Source organism: Ostrea edulis, chromosome 7 (genome assembly GCF_947568905.1).
Source record: "Ostrea edulis chromosome 7, xbOstEdul1.1, whole genome shotgun sequence".
NCBI classification, from domain to species: Eukaryota; Metazoa; Mollusca; class Bivalvia; order Ostreida; family Ostreidae; genus Ostrea; species Ostrea edulis.
The window spans coordinates 32373372-32388351 of NC_079170.1; the positions used below are offsets into that span (position 1 = coordinate 32373372).

The 14980-nt window shown below is 34.0% G+C and overlaps 1 long non-coding RNA gene across 1 annotated transcript; it reads right to left on the minus strand.

Moving 5' to 3' along the window:
- Positions 1-1285: 1285 nt before the first annotated feature.
- Positions 1286-6194, minus strand: LOC125653124 (uncharacterized). Its single transcript, XR_008796862.1, has 3 exons — positions 6063-6194; positions 3760-3882; positions 1286-1792 (listed from the first exon to the last, which is right to left on the minus strand). It is a non-coding gene; the product is annotated as an uncharacterized LOC125653124 (long non-coding RNA).
- Positions 6195-14980: the final 8786 nt, after the last annotated feature.

Consider the following 14980-nt stretch of genomic DNA (forward strand, 5'->3'; position numbering starts at 1 on the left):
TGTCTCGATCATCAGGCATGCTAGAGTTAAGATGTGTTTTAAGACGAACTAACAACATATCTTAGTCACAAGTGCGGCTAACAAAGCTATCCTAACTTTGGAGACTTCCTAATCTTCGTCATAATTTTAAAACAACAATGGGGTACATAGGGTACACCTGTTAAAGTATCGATACTTGTAAATATATATGACTTACGTCCAATAACAAGATAATCAAATTGCCAACCATGATTTTTCATGAACTGGGGCTCATAACATAAAGGGTACTTAAATCTAAGACCGTGCTTATGTAGGACTTAAGTACATTCTTAGACTAGATGCATGCTAAGCTAGGACAATTCGAGCAAAAATCAAGTTTGTCTTCCATACTTTTTACACATGTTTAAAGATATAAATTAATGATTCCGGGATTAACATTTTCTAGGGTACACAAATAACAAGAGGTACTGTGAGCAATGCTCACTAAGAATACCCCCCGCTTACCCCAATCTCCGAAAGGGTGTTGTTAATAGGTATAAATTACCACTTTACTGAGTGTAAAAATATGGTATGCCTTTGTAGAAGAAAATGGAAGGTATAGTCCGAACACAAATACATGGTATAAACCTATAATTTTGAGTTCGAGATCAAAGGTCAAGGTCAGAAAGAGGTCATGAATGTACATGACACATCGTCTCATGGTGATACACCCATATCTTATGGCATGACTATGTCAAAACCCTATAATCAATTTTGACCTCGAGGTCAAAGTTCAAGGTCATATAGAGGTCATGAAGGTATCCGACACATCGTCTCATGGTGATACACTCATGTGTCAAATATGGTATGCCTATGTCAAAGAACAAAGAAGTCATGGCCCTGACGCAAATCCATTGTAAAAACCTTTAATTTTGACCTTGAGGTCAAGGTCATATGGAGGTCATGAAGGTACATGACACATTGTCTCATGGTGATACACTCATGTATCAAATATGGTATGCCTATGTCAAAGAACAAAGAAGTCATGACCCTGACACAAATCCATTGTAAAAACCTTTAATTTTGACCTTGAGGTCAAGGTCATATAGAGGTCATGAAGGTACATGACACATCGTCTCATGGTGATACACTCATGTGTCAAATATGGTATGCCTATGTCAAAGAACAAAGAAGTTATGGCCCGGACACGAATCTGCACAGACAGACAGACGGACGGACGGACAGATAGTGATTCCTATATACCCCCCTGAACTTCGTTTGGGGATATAAATATCAGTTTGTAAAGTATAAGATAAATAGATTTAATATTTATTACTTCAAATAATGAATATAAGGATTATTTTTTAATGTTAACATTTAATCGAAAAATTCATTATGAAAGCAACTTTAAAAACTTTAATCGACAAGATAAGGTCTTTGTATAAACTGTGTATTTACGAAGATAAATTAACCTTTCTATGATAATTTATTATCATTACATGTTAGATATGTATTAAAATACAAAGGAGATAGCAAGACAGTTTTTAAACAATTTGATGTAGTTTTTTTTGAAAATTCAGTCACAGGGTAACAGCAAACGTCCTTCACATACAGGATATTTTAAATTTTGTTGAGATTTGTTTGCTGGACATGACTTTTGGTGCTTCCATAAGTCTGAAGCTACAACAACGGCCAAACAGTGTGCACATGGCAGGTACTTTTCTTTTTCTTCATTTTTTCTCGGTCTGTACTTTGGTACAGTCCGTGTTCCCTTTTCAATGAATGCTGCTGTCATAGGCGAGAAACGTCTCTGTGACCTGGACTGGTAAATGTCCTAGTAAAAATAAACAAGTGAAATCAAGAGAACAATGATGTATATTTTTGTTATTATAAGAACCTGTGGCTTGAAAGAAGTAGGTACAGTTTCTAAAGTCATTTGGCCCAAAATATCGATGATTTCACTTGGAGTTCAAACCCTGGCATTCAAATAAGGAATGGATTAGCAAACCCCAAATCCGCTCAGTTTGATCAGCAAAATGATTTGTGTCATGTGACGAGAGCTAAAAGTTGGCATAAATTTGCAGAAATGCCATTTTCAGTTAAAATATCCACAAATTCGGGTGATTTTCCTTTCCGAAAACATACAGCGCATGCGTCGAGCAATGATATTCAAGTATGTTTTCATCTTAAAATAATTCACAATATATATCATTTTCATTTTGCTCGACACGCGGGTACGTTAAGGCAGGTTATGAAAATTTTGACTGGGATAAAATCCGCGAAACAATGTGACATCTAGTATATCACTAAGTATATCTTAAATTTTGATTTTATTTTTTATTTAAGTTTTATTTATGCATAAAATAAACCATGCAGCTACTAAGATCCAACAAAATTCGAAATGCTATACTGCTGTTGTGTAATTTCTGTCTGATCGATATGAAAGTAAACTGATGACGTCATGACTATACATCGAGTGACGTTGACACATGCAAGGAATTTGTTTATATGTGCCATGCAAATATCGACAAAATGTGGAGTATTTGAAATATATGACATGGGATATATGGAATATATATGTAAAACGTTGAGAATTTATTGATATTAAGAAGGTATGTTGATATCTTTCATTGACAATTTTGTTTAACGGAGAAAACATTCCATTTAGCATGTCGATCCGATTTTCCTCTGTCACAGACTGAAATAAAACTGAAAAAGTAGCACATTAGGCCGTATACTTTTAGAGACTTTTTATACACCGTTTGAAAGGTCATAAACTAATGTACACGGTAATTACTGATAGAATCGTCTGTTAAGAAAACTTTTAAAGAAAACTGCATAGCATCAGCCATCAGTGCAAAATGCAAAACATGGGCTAGATGGTTTCGTGTTTAAATGTTCAATAATTATTTCTTATTGACAGTGGTAGGATTCTATCAGTAATTCTGATATACTAAGGGTGTTTTACCGTCATTATCGCCAGTTAGACCAATATTTAAATCTTGGGATAATGTGTTACTTTTACATTTTCTATTAAGGTACCTCCATGATCTATTTATAACAGTCATGCAATGACGTCATATGGAAGCGCATGTTTGTCATGTTGTTATGATACAAAATGTTCTCATGTAAACAACCAAAATAGTTTTTAAGAGTTAGTAGCTCCCTCTCTCTGTGTAAGACAGATTTTAAAAATCATTCAGTTTACCAGCATAAATGAAGCATGACCTGCCTTAACATACCCGCGCAAATACGCACATCTTTTCCTGAGCAATAAGCTGTATGACTTTTGACAGTTTTCAGGCTTATTTTGGAAAAATGGCGGGAAATGTCTTATTCATGATGTCATAATGCTATTCAATTAGGAATATCCTTCTGATTTTGTTGACATAGTATACCTGACATATATTTTACTTTCTTAAAACGCTGATTAAGGTTAATTCCAGACACATTTTATAGAGAGAAAATGTTTGGGCCATTTTATGTGTACTGAATCGTACTTTGTTCTTTGGTATGCAAGTATTTAAACATTAATCTATGCAAGTAAAACGACAAATTACGCATAGCGTACCTAGTTTAAGATTTTTTTGGCATTTGGACCAAGTGGTTAGTTTTTTTTATCTGGGTCAGAGTTAGACCCCTCTCTATATTTATCATGGTATCACAGACTTTGGGCCCAAAACGGGCTTAGCCCCTGTGTTTGAATCTGACAAAGCTCAGACAATCAAAATTGAACATAGTAACAATACCTAATGATAAAAATAGGACATAATTAGCATATATCTATGATTTAAAACTTACTCAGTTTTTGGACTTGCAAGAGACATGCCTTAACTTCCTCATTCGTTCCGTCTGGAATGATGATGATGGACTCACTGCTGATTGGCATCTCCTGGGACTGAATAGTAATCAAATCCTTAACCTCTGATGAAGAAATAATATGAAACAAATTTTAGCAATATTTGTTAAACGAAATGCTATAAACATGATTTATTTTCAAACAATTGGAAATGGTACCCATAGCCATTCAAATGGAAAAAAATAATGTCAAAACAGAAAGATATTGGTGATTTTATATCATATGAACAAATAGCATTTATTCTAATATTAACAACTACAGTCTAGACTCACAGTCTTATGTGACCATTCAAGAAGCTAAGAAGAAAAAAGTCACACAAGACAGGGAATCCCTTTTAAACAGTCCAAGACTAGTCTCCAGGGCTTCCTCATTCCTGAAACTATACTAACTCCAGAAATGTTATCTATACCTAAAAACTAGTTTTTAATTAATGCACATGTGACTGATTTTTTAAATTTTAGATGCTTTTATGCTGTAAAAAATTACTTACAAAATGGTATAAGGGGAGTTGATTCATCAACTATATTAATACAATTCTTGAAACAAATGGGATATAAAAGTATGTTAATGTATTTTTGGCTGGCAGGTAATGCACACCTTGGTTATGTTATATGTAACCATGCAAATTTTTGTACACTTTTACAAAGTGTTTCACGGGAAATTTCATCATTAATAAATCAAGATAATTCTGAACATTAACTACATAAAAAAAATATCTCAAACAATGTTCCAGGTGTCCGACTTGTAATTTGCCATTTATATTTATTGACTAAGATAGGCTATCCCCCAATATATCCTTCAAACACAGATTGATTACATGATTTCTTTGTATCAATACATAAATTGAAAAGTGCTTTTTCAAATGTCCAGATATTTATGCAAAAAAAATAATTGCTGTTTAGAGGTCAAACTAATTGCTGTATATACAGGGTTTAACAAAAGTCATTGTAAGGACATGGTACGAGTACTTGGATTGCCGAGTCATCAAACGCCTAGTTATGGGATAAATGATAATGATCTTTATGAGAAAAAGAGTAAAGACTTTGTATACATGTAATTAACAAAACAAAACAATATAATGTTTTAGTCAACTTGGGACACCATTTTTCAATTACGAACAATGGAGTAAACAAATAGGTTTGTCTCAAAGTCACGTAATACAGAGAACTATGGCAGTCTAGATTGTATTATTCCAGTTTATTCCTTAAATAAGTAACTAGTATTAAGTCAATTCATACAATGTTTCATAATTACAAACTTCTGTTGAATCTATGCTTACAGCTCAGTAAGTTTCATTCTGCCTAGTCTTGAAAAGCATTATAAACTCATCAGATATATAATAAATTATGTTTATAATGAATTAAAATAAATTGTTTGTCCCTGACACTTCACTATTACTGTAGTCTGCTTATGGCGATTATATTGGTTATTTTCAGTCTCAAAATTGGGGGGAAGGGCGGGGGGGGGGGATGGGGGGTGGGATATCAATATTTTTGGTGTTGGGTATGGTACTAATTATGGGACCAGTTGCACAATGAGAAAAAAATCCTGTAAATTTTTTCTTTCTTGTTATTGTAGTATCACTAGCTCATTAGTTACGGATGAATTACATCTGTTTTAAAATATGTCACCAATTGCAAAATAAATGATATTTTATTTTATATGTATTTTTTTTATTTTAAGAATTACTGTCAATCAAATATACCTGGAAGAACTGCACGAATTAAAGGGAAAATTGGGAGAAACATATTATACAAATCTTGACTGAAATTGAGGGCAACACTGATTAGGGGGCTCACATTATCAATGTCATCCACATTCTAAAATTATCCTTGTCACCCAAACAGACTCTGATAATACTCCTTCACTCACAGGAATTATATTACAGACATACTAGCTGGTTCTTTACTCATCAATCATTTACAAATCCTTGTATCTGTTAATTCTGCGAGCAAACCGTTGCACTGTGCATCCATTGTTTATGTGTCTTGACTAATTACCTATTATGATGTCACATTGTTTTTGATTCGCGAAGGTCTATTTACGTCAGTCAACGAATCTATGAATTGGATGCAATACATTGAAATTATCAGAATATTATCTCCATATTATTCCTCTCCGGTCAGTATTAAAAAAATATTGACTGGTCAATATCTTTTGGATGGGCTACCATTTCAATTGTTGACTATTCGTCAATACAGTGAGAATATATTACTGAATATAACAATATAAATTAACAACCTACCTAAGTTGAAGGAAATCCAACTAGTAGGAAGTTCATTCCTTCTAATAAACTGCCATTTCTTGCTAATCTGGATAATTTTGGCTCATTGTGCACAACTCCAGATAAATAGTCACTAATTATCTCATATTGGTCCTGAAAAATACAGCCTAAATTGCTTTTATTCATATAAATACTGTGGAAACATTAGAATTTATTGTACCTCAATTTTTGTGGAATTCATGGGTACCCCCACCAATGATTTTACATCCTAATCAAATCATATTTACATCCACTAAGTTTTTTCCTTCATTTCTTATGAAAATTGATAGGCTAATACAACAGTCTATGAACAAAATATCAAATCTAACCAGTTTGAATGACAAAGATTGGCCAGGTAGTTTCAGAGAAGTTAAAAAAGAGCCTATGGGCCACATTGCTCACCTGAGTCACCTTGGCTCATATTTAAAGATTTTTCCTATATATTCGCATGTAAAACTTTGATCCCTATTGTGGCCCGAACCTACTCCCAGGGGTCATGATTTTTACAAACTTGAGTCTGCACTATGTCAGGAAGCTTTCATGTAATTGTAATTTTTTCTGGCTGAGTGATTTTTCAGAAGAAGATTTTTAATGATTTTCCCTACACAATGTACATTTGTATGTAAAACTTTGATCCCCTACTGTGCTTAATCCCGGGGACCATGATTTTTGCAAATTTGAATCTGCACTATGTCAGGAAGCTTTCGTCCAAATGTAAACTTCTTTCATCCAATGGTTCTTAAGGAAATTTTTTTAAAAAGATTTTTATCTATTTATTAGTTATGTAAAACTTTGATCCCCTATTGTGGCCCCATCCTAGCCGCAGGGGGTCATGAGTTTAACAAACTTGAATCTGCACTATGTCAGGAAGCTTTCATGTAAATCGTCGCTTTTCTGGCTCAGTGGTTCTTGAGAAGAAGATTTTTAAAGATTTTCCCTATACATTTGTATGTAAATCTTTGATCCCCTATTAAGAATGAGCGGAGCCCCCTCCCTCCAATTTAGGAGTAAGAAGTTTGGACAAAAGATACAATTTAGGTTCCTCTTCTGCTTGTCAACAATTGTAGAAGACAATTCTCCTCCGACTGTCCCTATACACTTTGAGAAACGATTCTGTGTGTTTGCTTACTATTCTAAATCTTTCCAAAATAATCACTCAGTGATACGAATTACATTGTTTTTGCAATTGGCAGCCCCCATATATAAATTTAGTGGCGGCCGCCAGATAAAATAACTGGTGGCCACCAGTTAATGTATATGGCGGCCGCCAGATAATAAGTGGCAGCCGCCAGTTAAATTAAGTGGCGGCCGCCAGTTAAATAAATATTATTTCTATACCCTGGCACCTATCGGCTTCCGTACAAAATTGATTATTCCTTTTAAAAATGCATGAATTTCCAGGTACGTTGATGAAAAGTTACAGGATGGACAATATTGTTCAAATTTTCACCTTCGGGGCAGAAAAAGGATTTCCCTGCAACATCAGTTTTTGTTACACAAAACAGAAATAACTTTTAGATATTCAATCAATGAACCCAAAAGAGTTTAGAAGTTAAACTGTAAAAAGTAGAATTCCTAATGATTATAGCAAAACCCTAACCTTTGTTACTTTTACCCATCACTAGACCAACACAAATATATGCTACTAGCCTTTTATTTTTACATTAAAGCCTGTAAGTACCAAGACAACAGGGAGCCCATCTCTTTCCTGTAGAATTTCAAAACATATTAGATACAGAACTAGTAATAAATCTAAAAGCTAGGTAGATTTAGTCAGAACTTCTCTAAAATTAGAAATTTGGACATGACTCAGTTGATTTAGTTGCTATGCTAATCCCATGAATATTCAATCTGCCAAATATATGTAGGCTAAGGTAAAAATTTGACATAACACTAATGAAATTACCCAATGTATTTATATTTTCTATATACATGGGGTTAAGGGTACATCACATTGACCTATATAACTATTTCGCTAGAAAATAAAACAAGTTTGAATTTTTGTACCTTGTCATTTGGATCAACAGAATTAATTTCTATGTCGACATCATCAGCTGCATATACATCAACAGGTATCACATATACATCAACAGGTATCACCTGGGTCTCCTTCATGCTGCCACCTGCAAGTATATTTCAAGCTCCTTAAAGTCCAAAGGTATATCATAAGCACTGAGTGACATTTTAGATAAAAATAAGCAATAACATTTACTAAAATAAAGTTGAACTTTGATATCTCGAATATCAATATCTCAAATAGTCCATGATGTATGCATGTATGGAAGTGAGTTGGAATATCAATCACTGTCTCTTTATGTATTTTAACCTCAATATCAATGTCTCGAATCCTCGCATTACAGTACCCGCAACGTTATTCTTGACATTCCCATCGTGTTCTATCGTGCGTGTATCCTTTCGTATCGTGCGTGTATCCTATCGTATCGTGCGTGTATCCTATCCTATATCAGGTTTTCCATATTTTATCGTGTTTTGCATTTATCAGGTCTATCGTGTATCGTATTTTGCGTGTATCAGGTTTTCCGTTTATCGTGAAAATCATTTATCGTGTAGCTTCGGAAACTATCGGGATCGTATATTAAATCTAATGAAAAAGTAAGATACTTTCCGAAAGCTTTATTCGTTTTGTTAAAGAAGCTATTTTTAGGAATCGAGGAAAGACAGTATATTTGAAGGAGAACATAAAGCTGTTGATTTTAAAGCAGAAAAAGAGATATTTGTCTGTCCAGAGAGGGTGAAAATTTATCGCAATTTTATTCTGTCTGGAAAGTAGGCAGTGGTTTGCCAAGCAAACCGAGGACAATAAAACTGAAAGCTCCTTCATCTGGAGTTCATAAACATTTCTTTGTCTAGAAACAATTATTTGTAATGAACACTAACAGAGAAATAGAAAGTTCCGATCTGAAAGGAAAAATCAGTAAATTACAGTGTTTATTACATATATTTTAATAATGGTTCTTTTTCTTCCGATTTTGTTCACCTGTATTCAACTTAATATATATCAACTACTGAACTTGTGCGCGTTCTTATCTATCTGATTTTGTGTATCACCCGTGTTTTGACAGTAAACATTCTCAGGGGCATTGTATTTCACACATTTAGAAGATTAAGTTTTAAAAGAGTGCAAGGGTATATTGCATCTCCCAAAATTCTGCTCAATTGGGCACGATTCAGTTGTCATCGTTGTTTTTTGTTTATTTGTACATGTACATGTACACATATACCAATAGTCGTACGTGTAGATACTGGAAATGTATGCCGGTTTTGATGATTATTTGAATTTTTTACATGCTAAACACAAACATTTAATTTAAAGCGTTTCTAAATTGCGACTTTAAATCAAGCCGGGTTTCGTATATGTTTTTAATAGTTTATTTATTTTTTGTTAACAAAATATCAATTCATATAAATATGTTCCAATTACTTATGACTATCAATTATCACTCATAGTGTAGAAATATCTAACATATGAGCATATGGTGTAGTGCAGTGGATTGCATTTAAAGCGGTCATTATGAAAATAATTGTAGTTGTTGAAAGAGCGGTGAACTCAGAGCTTGATGCAAAATAATCCCCCTCCTCGCTAAACACAAAATATTACTTAGTTTTATTTGATATCCAAGATAATAGACATTAGAATAAGAGAGCTATTGAAGCATGATATCACTACATTATATTCCATTTTGTTAATTCCCTGTTTAATTGCTAAACGCTCGGCATCAAGTGTGAATACCACGGGTCCTCGGAGATAACCTTAAAAACAAACGCCCCGTGTCACGGTAGGTGTGGCAAGCTAAAAAACCCTCACTGCTCAATGGCCGTAATTGCCGAGCATAAGCCTAAATTTAAAAGCTCTTCACCGGTCATGGTGACATCTCCATATGAGTGAAATATTCTCGAGCGAGACGTTAAGCAAGATAAAAATCAATCACTCCATTTATGATTCATATATTAAACATTCAAGGTGACAATATACGTTTTAGAATCATTGGCTGAGAAAATTCATATAGATATCAAATAATGAATTCAATACCGTATATAGTTTAGCTTCCGGATTTTAGCTGTAATGATGTTAAAGAAAACATAAATAGAATTTTTTAAAAATAAAAAATAAACGTACAACCGTGGATAAATATATTATATGCTTTAGATATATATTAAGTATTGAAATCCTTCAATATTATTATCAACATAATGACATTATTTTGTACGTATCAAACTTTCGTTCTGTCTAAATTGTTTCTAAATTTACAAAATTTCTATCAGGTTTTCCGTTTATCGTGAAGATCGTTTATCGTGTTTTGCGTTTATCAGGTCTATCGTGAAGATCGTTTATCAGGTTTTGCGTTTTTCAGGTTTACCGTGTATCCTATCGTATCGTGCGTGTATAATATCGTATCATGCATGTATCGTGTTCTATCGTTTATCATGTCAAGAATAACGTTGCGGGTACTGTACCTTTGTATTTCCTCAGCCCCAATGAGTTTGTGATACCTAGGTTCGACTGTACTTAATGACATCTTTACATCATAATGAAGATTATAATTAATAATAATATATGTATATTAGCAAAACAAAAATTTCACAAGGTCATCCTTGAAAATATTGCCTTGCTGCAGTAACTGAACTCATCACTGTTTTTCTTCAACAAGTACTAGGTATAGTTTTTACTCTACCATAGATCTGGGCTATATCGGTTGAGAATTTTAACAACATAATTGAACTACCTGAAATTAATGAAATGAATTATTTTAAAAATTAAGAACTTCAAATTTTTGTTAAATATAGATTGAGACAAGTCTGAGTAACCAATAACCACAGATATATCTTTTTAAGAATCCCCAAGTTCAAAATATTCTATGAATTAAAAAAAGCATACACAAATAAGCTATGAAATTTAATCTTAAATTTATATAGCAGCAAATGACATAATGACCAAAAATAAAGCTTTTGGTCAATTTTGGACAGTTTTTGCCCTGCCCCTAGGGCCTCAGGGGTGCTGGAGTCCTGAAATTTACAATTTATGTCCCCCTTGTCCCATTTATGCTTCATTTCTGAGTTTACTCAGGTGATCTAAGAAACAAGAGGCCCATGGGCCACATCGCTCACCTAAGTCACCTTGGCCCATATCTGAAGACTTTCCATATATATTTGCATGTAAAACCTTGTTCCCTATTATGGCCCAAACTACCCTTTGCAAACTTGAATCTACACTATGTCAGAAAGCTTTCATGTAAATGTCAACTTCTTTGGCCCAATGGTTCTTGAGAAGAAGATTTTTAAAGCTTTTTCCTATATTTGTATGTAATACTTTGACCCCCCCCCCACTTGTAGCCCCATCCTACCCCCCAGGGGCCATGATTTGAACAAACCTGAATCTGCACTATGTCAGAAAGTTTTCTTGTAAATATCAGCTTTTCTGACTCAGTGGTTATTGAGAAAAAGATTTTAACTATATATTTGTATGTAAAACTTTGATCCCCCTTGTGGCCCCATCCAACCCCCGGGGGCCATGATTTGAACAAACTTGAATCTGCACTATGTCAGAAAGTTTTCATGTAAAAATCAGCTTTTCTGGCTCAGTGGTTCTTGAGAAGAAGATTTTTCCTATATATTTGTATGTAAAACTTTGATACCCCCTTGGGGCCCCACCCTACCACCGGGGGGCCATGATTTGAACAAACTTGAATCTGCAATATGTCAGGAAGCTTTCAGGTAAATTTCAGCTCTTATGGCCCAGTGGTTCTTGAGAAGATTTTTAAATGACCCCACCCTATTTTTGCATTTTTGTGATTATCTCCCCTTTGAAAGGGACATGGCCCTTCATTTGAACAAACTTGAATTCCCTACACCTAAGGATGCTTTTTGGCAAGTTTGGTTGAAATTGGCCTGGTGGTTCATGAGAAGAAGATGAAAATATGACAGACAGACAGATGGACGCAGGACAAAATGTGATCAGAAAAGCTCACTTGAGCCTTCGGCTCAGGTGAGCTAAAAAAACCCGCTAAAATGCATCAAAGATACATATAGCCAGGTTGCAGTTTGGAAAATTATTCACAAAGTAAAAACATGCACGTATTTAATATAGTTTATAAGTATGAAGCTTTGAATGGCCACAATATGTATTTAGTGTGATAATGACCTTGACCTTTGGATTTCAAAAGCAACATGAATCTTAAATGTCATCAGGATTTGAAGTCTGATAAACATGCACCAGCAAGTACATGTATAAAAGTTAGAGGCAAGCTCAAATCTACAGTATATAGTGAAAAAGAGACCTTGACCTTTGGCCTTTTGACCTCAAAATAAATAGGAACCATCCTCTTTTGAATGTGATCAAAATATGCAAATCTGATAAAGATGCCCCTCGTAGTATGAAAGTTAGAGACCGGACAAGCTCAAATATATGGCATTTAGTGACAAAATGACCTTGACCTTTGGACATCAAAATAAATAGGAACCTTCCTCTTTTGGATGTGATCATGTTATGTAAGTTTCACAAAGATGCCCCTAGTAGGATGAAAGTTAAAGACCAGACAAGCTCAAATCTATGGCATTTAGTGACAATGTGACCTTGACCTTTGGACATAAAAATAAATAGGAACCTTCCTCTTTTGGATGTGATCATGTTATGTAAGTCTCACAAAGATGCACCAAAAAGTATGAAAGTTAGAGACCGGACAAGCTAATTGTGGACGCCGCCCGCCCGACTGGACGCCCATCATTCGCCAATTTAAAAGCTGAGATTTGTTATGCAACTCGGCTAAAAAGGTAAAAAGAAAAATGTAAGGTCTTCTGTAACAAAAGACCATCGTAATATAATTTAAACCAGACTTACTAGATTTGTTTTTATCCTGAATAAGTGTGCATTCAATGGATGATTCAAAATCTTAAAATTTGCACTTTAAAACAGCTCCCCACATTTGTGTGGAGGGCACATCTTTCTTTTTAAAAGTATACAATCCAAAAATGACTTTAAATATAAATTATCAATGTACCTGAGAATTCCATGGATAAGACTTTTAGTCCGTAATCATATAATAGTTCTTCTCCTTCATTAATGTCTCTGTTATGAATAAAATTAAAAGTTGACAACAATAAAACAAAAAATTATTACTGATTAAGGTCAATTATATCATATTATACAGTTATTATATTATACAGTTATAAACATGATTTGCTGGACCTTCAAAACAGAAATGTTGCCCAAATTCAAAGGCTGAGGCCGACATTTCTGTCTGAAGATCCAAAAAATAACTTTACTAAATCCTAGCCAATAACTGTTTTGTTATACCCTTCATTCAAATATGAGTATATTTTCATGTAGTAAACAGCCATTTATGTCAAATTGCACTTCCGTCATTTCTGACTTCTGCTGAGATTGGATGAGTGGTAAAGACCCATTTCATGGCCATAAGTAGGCAGGACCTAAACAAAACAGTTGTTATTTAACTGGAGTGACAAGGATCTATCAAGGTGCTAAATGCTATTCACAGAGAAATATTGATTGATTGATTGATTGATTGTATATTGTTTAACATCCCTCTCGAGAATATTTCACTCATATGGAGACTGCCAGTGAAGGGCTGCAAAATCTAGGCCTATGCTTGACGCTTATGGCCTTTGAGCAGGGAGGTATCTTTATCGTGCCACACCTGCTGTGACACGGGACCTCATTTTTTTTTGGTCTCATCCGAAGGACTGCCCCATTTAGTCGCCTCTTACAACAAGCAAGGGGGTACTGAGGACCTATTCTAACCCGGATCCCCACGGGATCATAGATGGAACGTAAAATAAATTGAAAATCTATCTAGCCATCGTTTTAGAAATTCAAATAAAAAAATTATTCATTGTATTGAATCGTTTATGATTATTTATCTTTATTGAGTTCTGATTATAAATACACCGTGAATTTAGCCGATGTTAAGTTCTGGTTAGACAAGCACCTTATTCATTTTGTATCATTTTATATCTGGGACTAGGATTTAGGAATCTCGTGGATTTGTGATTTGTTTTGTGTGCATATAATCTCGGCACATACATTGGTTTTTGTTCACCTTTCGAAAGTTAGTACTTTGTTATTATTATAATTTTCTTTCAATAATTGTAAATAAATGTTATTACTTATTCCATAATAATATGAACTTACTTTTATACCATGCATAAGATATCTTCTAAAATATATTTGATATACTGTATGTTTTATAAGACAGATCATTAAGTTAATGAGATATCTTATAAAGATCCATTTATCAGATATCTTATATGTTTTATAAGATAGCTTATGAAAACAAATTTATAAAATATCTTCTATCTTTTGCATAAATCGGTGGATGCATATGCGTAAAATCCTGTGCACAAAATTTATAAGAATTATGAGATTGAACATTGTTCGAAATATTTACCTTTCATAAAAAAAGTTATGATAAAAAAAACTTATAATAACAATAGGTATTCCGTTGGAAACGGAAGGCCTTAAGAATAATAAGAATAACGATGAGCCGATGTTGCTGACCTAACGCTATAATCTGCTCAAAAGGTGAGATTCGGTGCGTTGTGCAACATTGAAATCGTGCAACTGCAAATTGTGAGGTATTTGATTCCAGTCGTCCGATTGTGTTGTTTCGTTGAGCATCAATCAGACATGGGGTATAAAAAAACCGGTTACATTTAAAGACAACGGAATCAAATATCCAGAACCTGAATCCCATTATGAGGAACTTAAAACAAGTTAAGTTACAGTTACAAGGGGGTTACCGTTGTTTTCAAATTCTATAGAATATCTATCCAGTAAACAATAGCGTTAGTTATAACAAGGAATAATCAGGTCATTCCTTCTAGACCAACAACGTATGAAATAATGAATGGAAAAAATAAGTCAC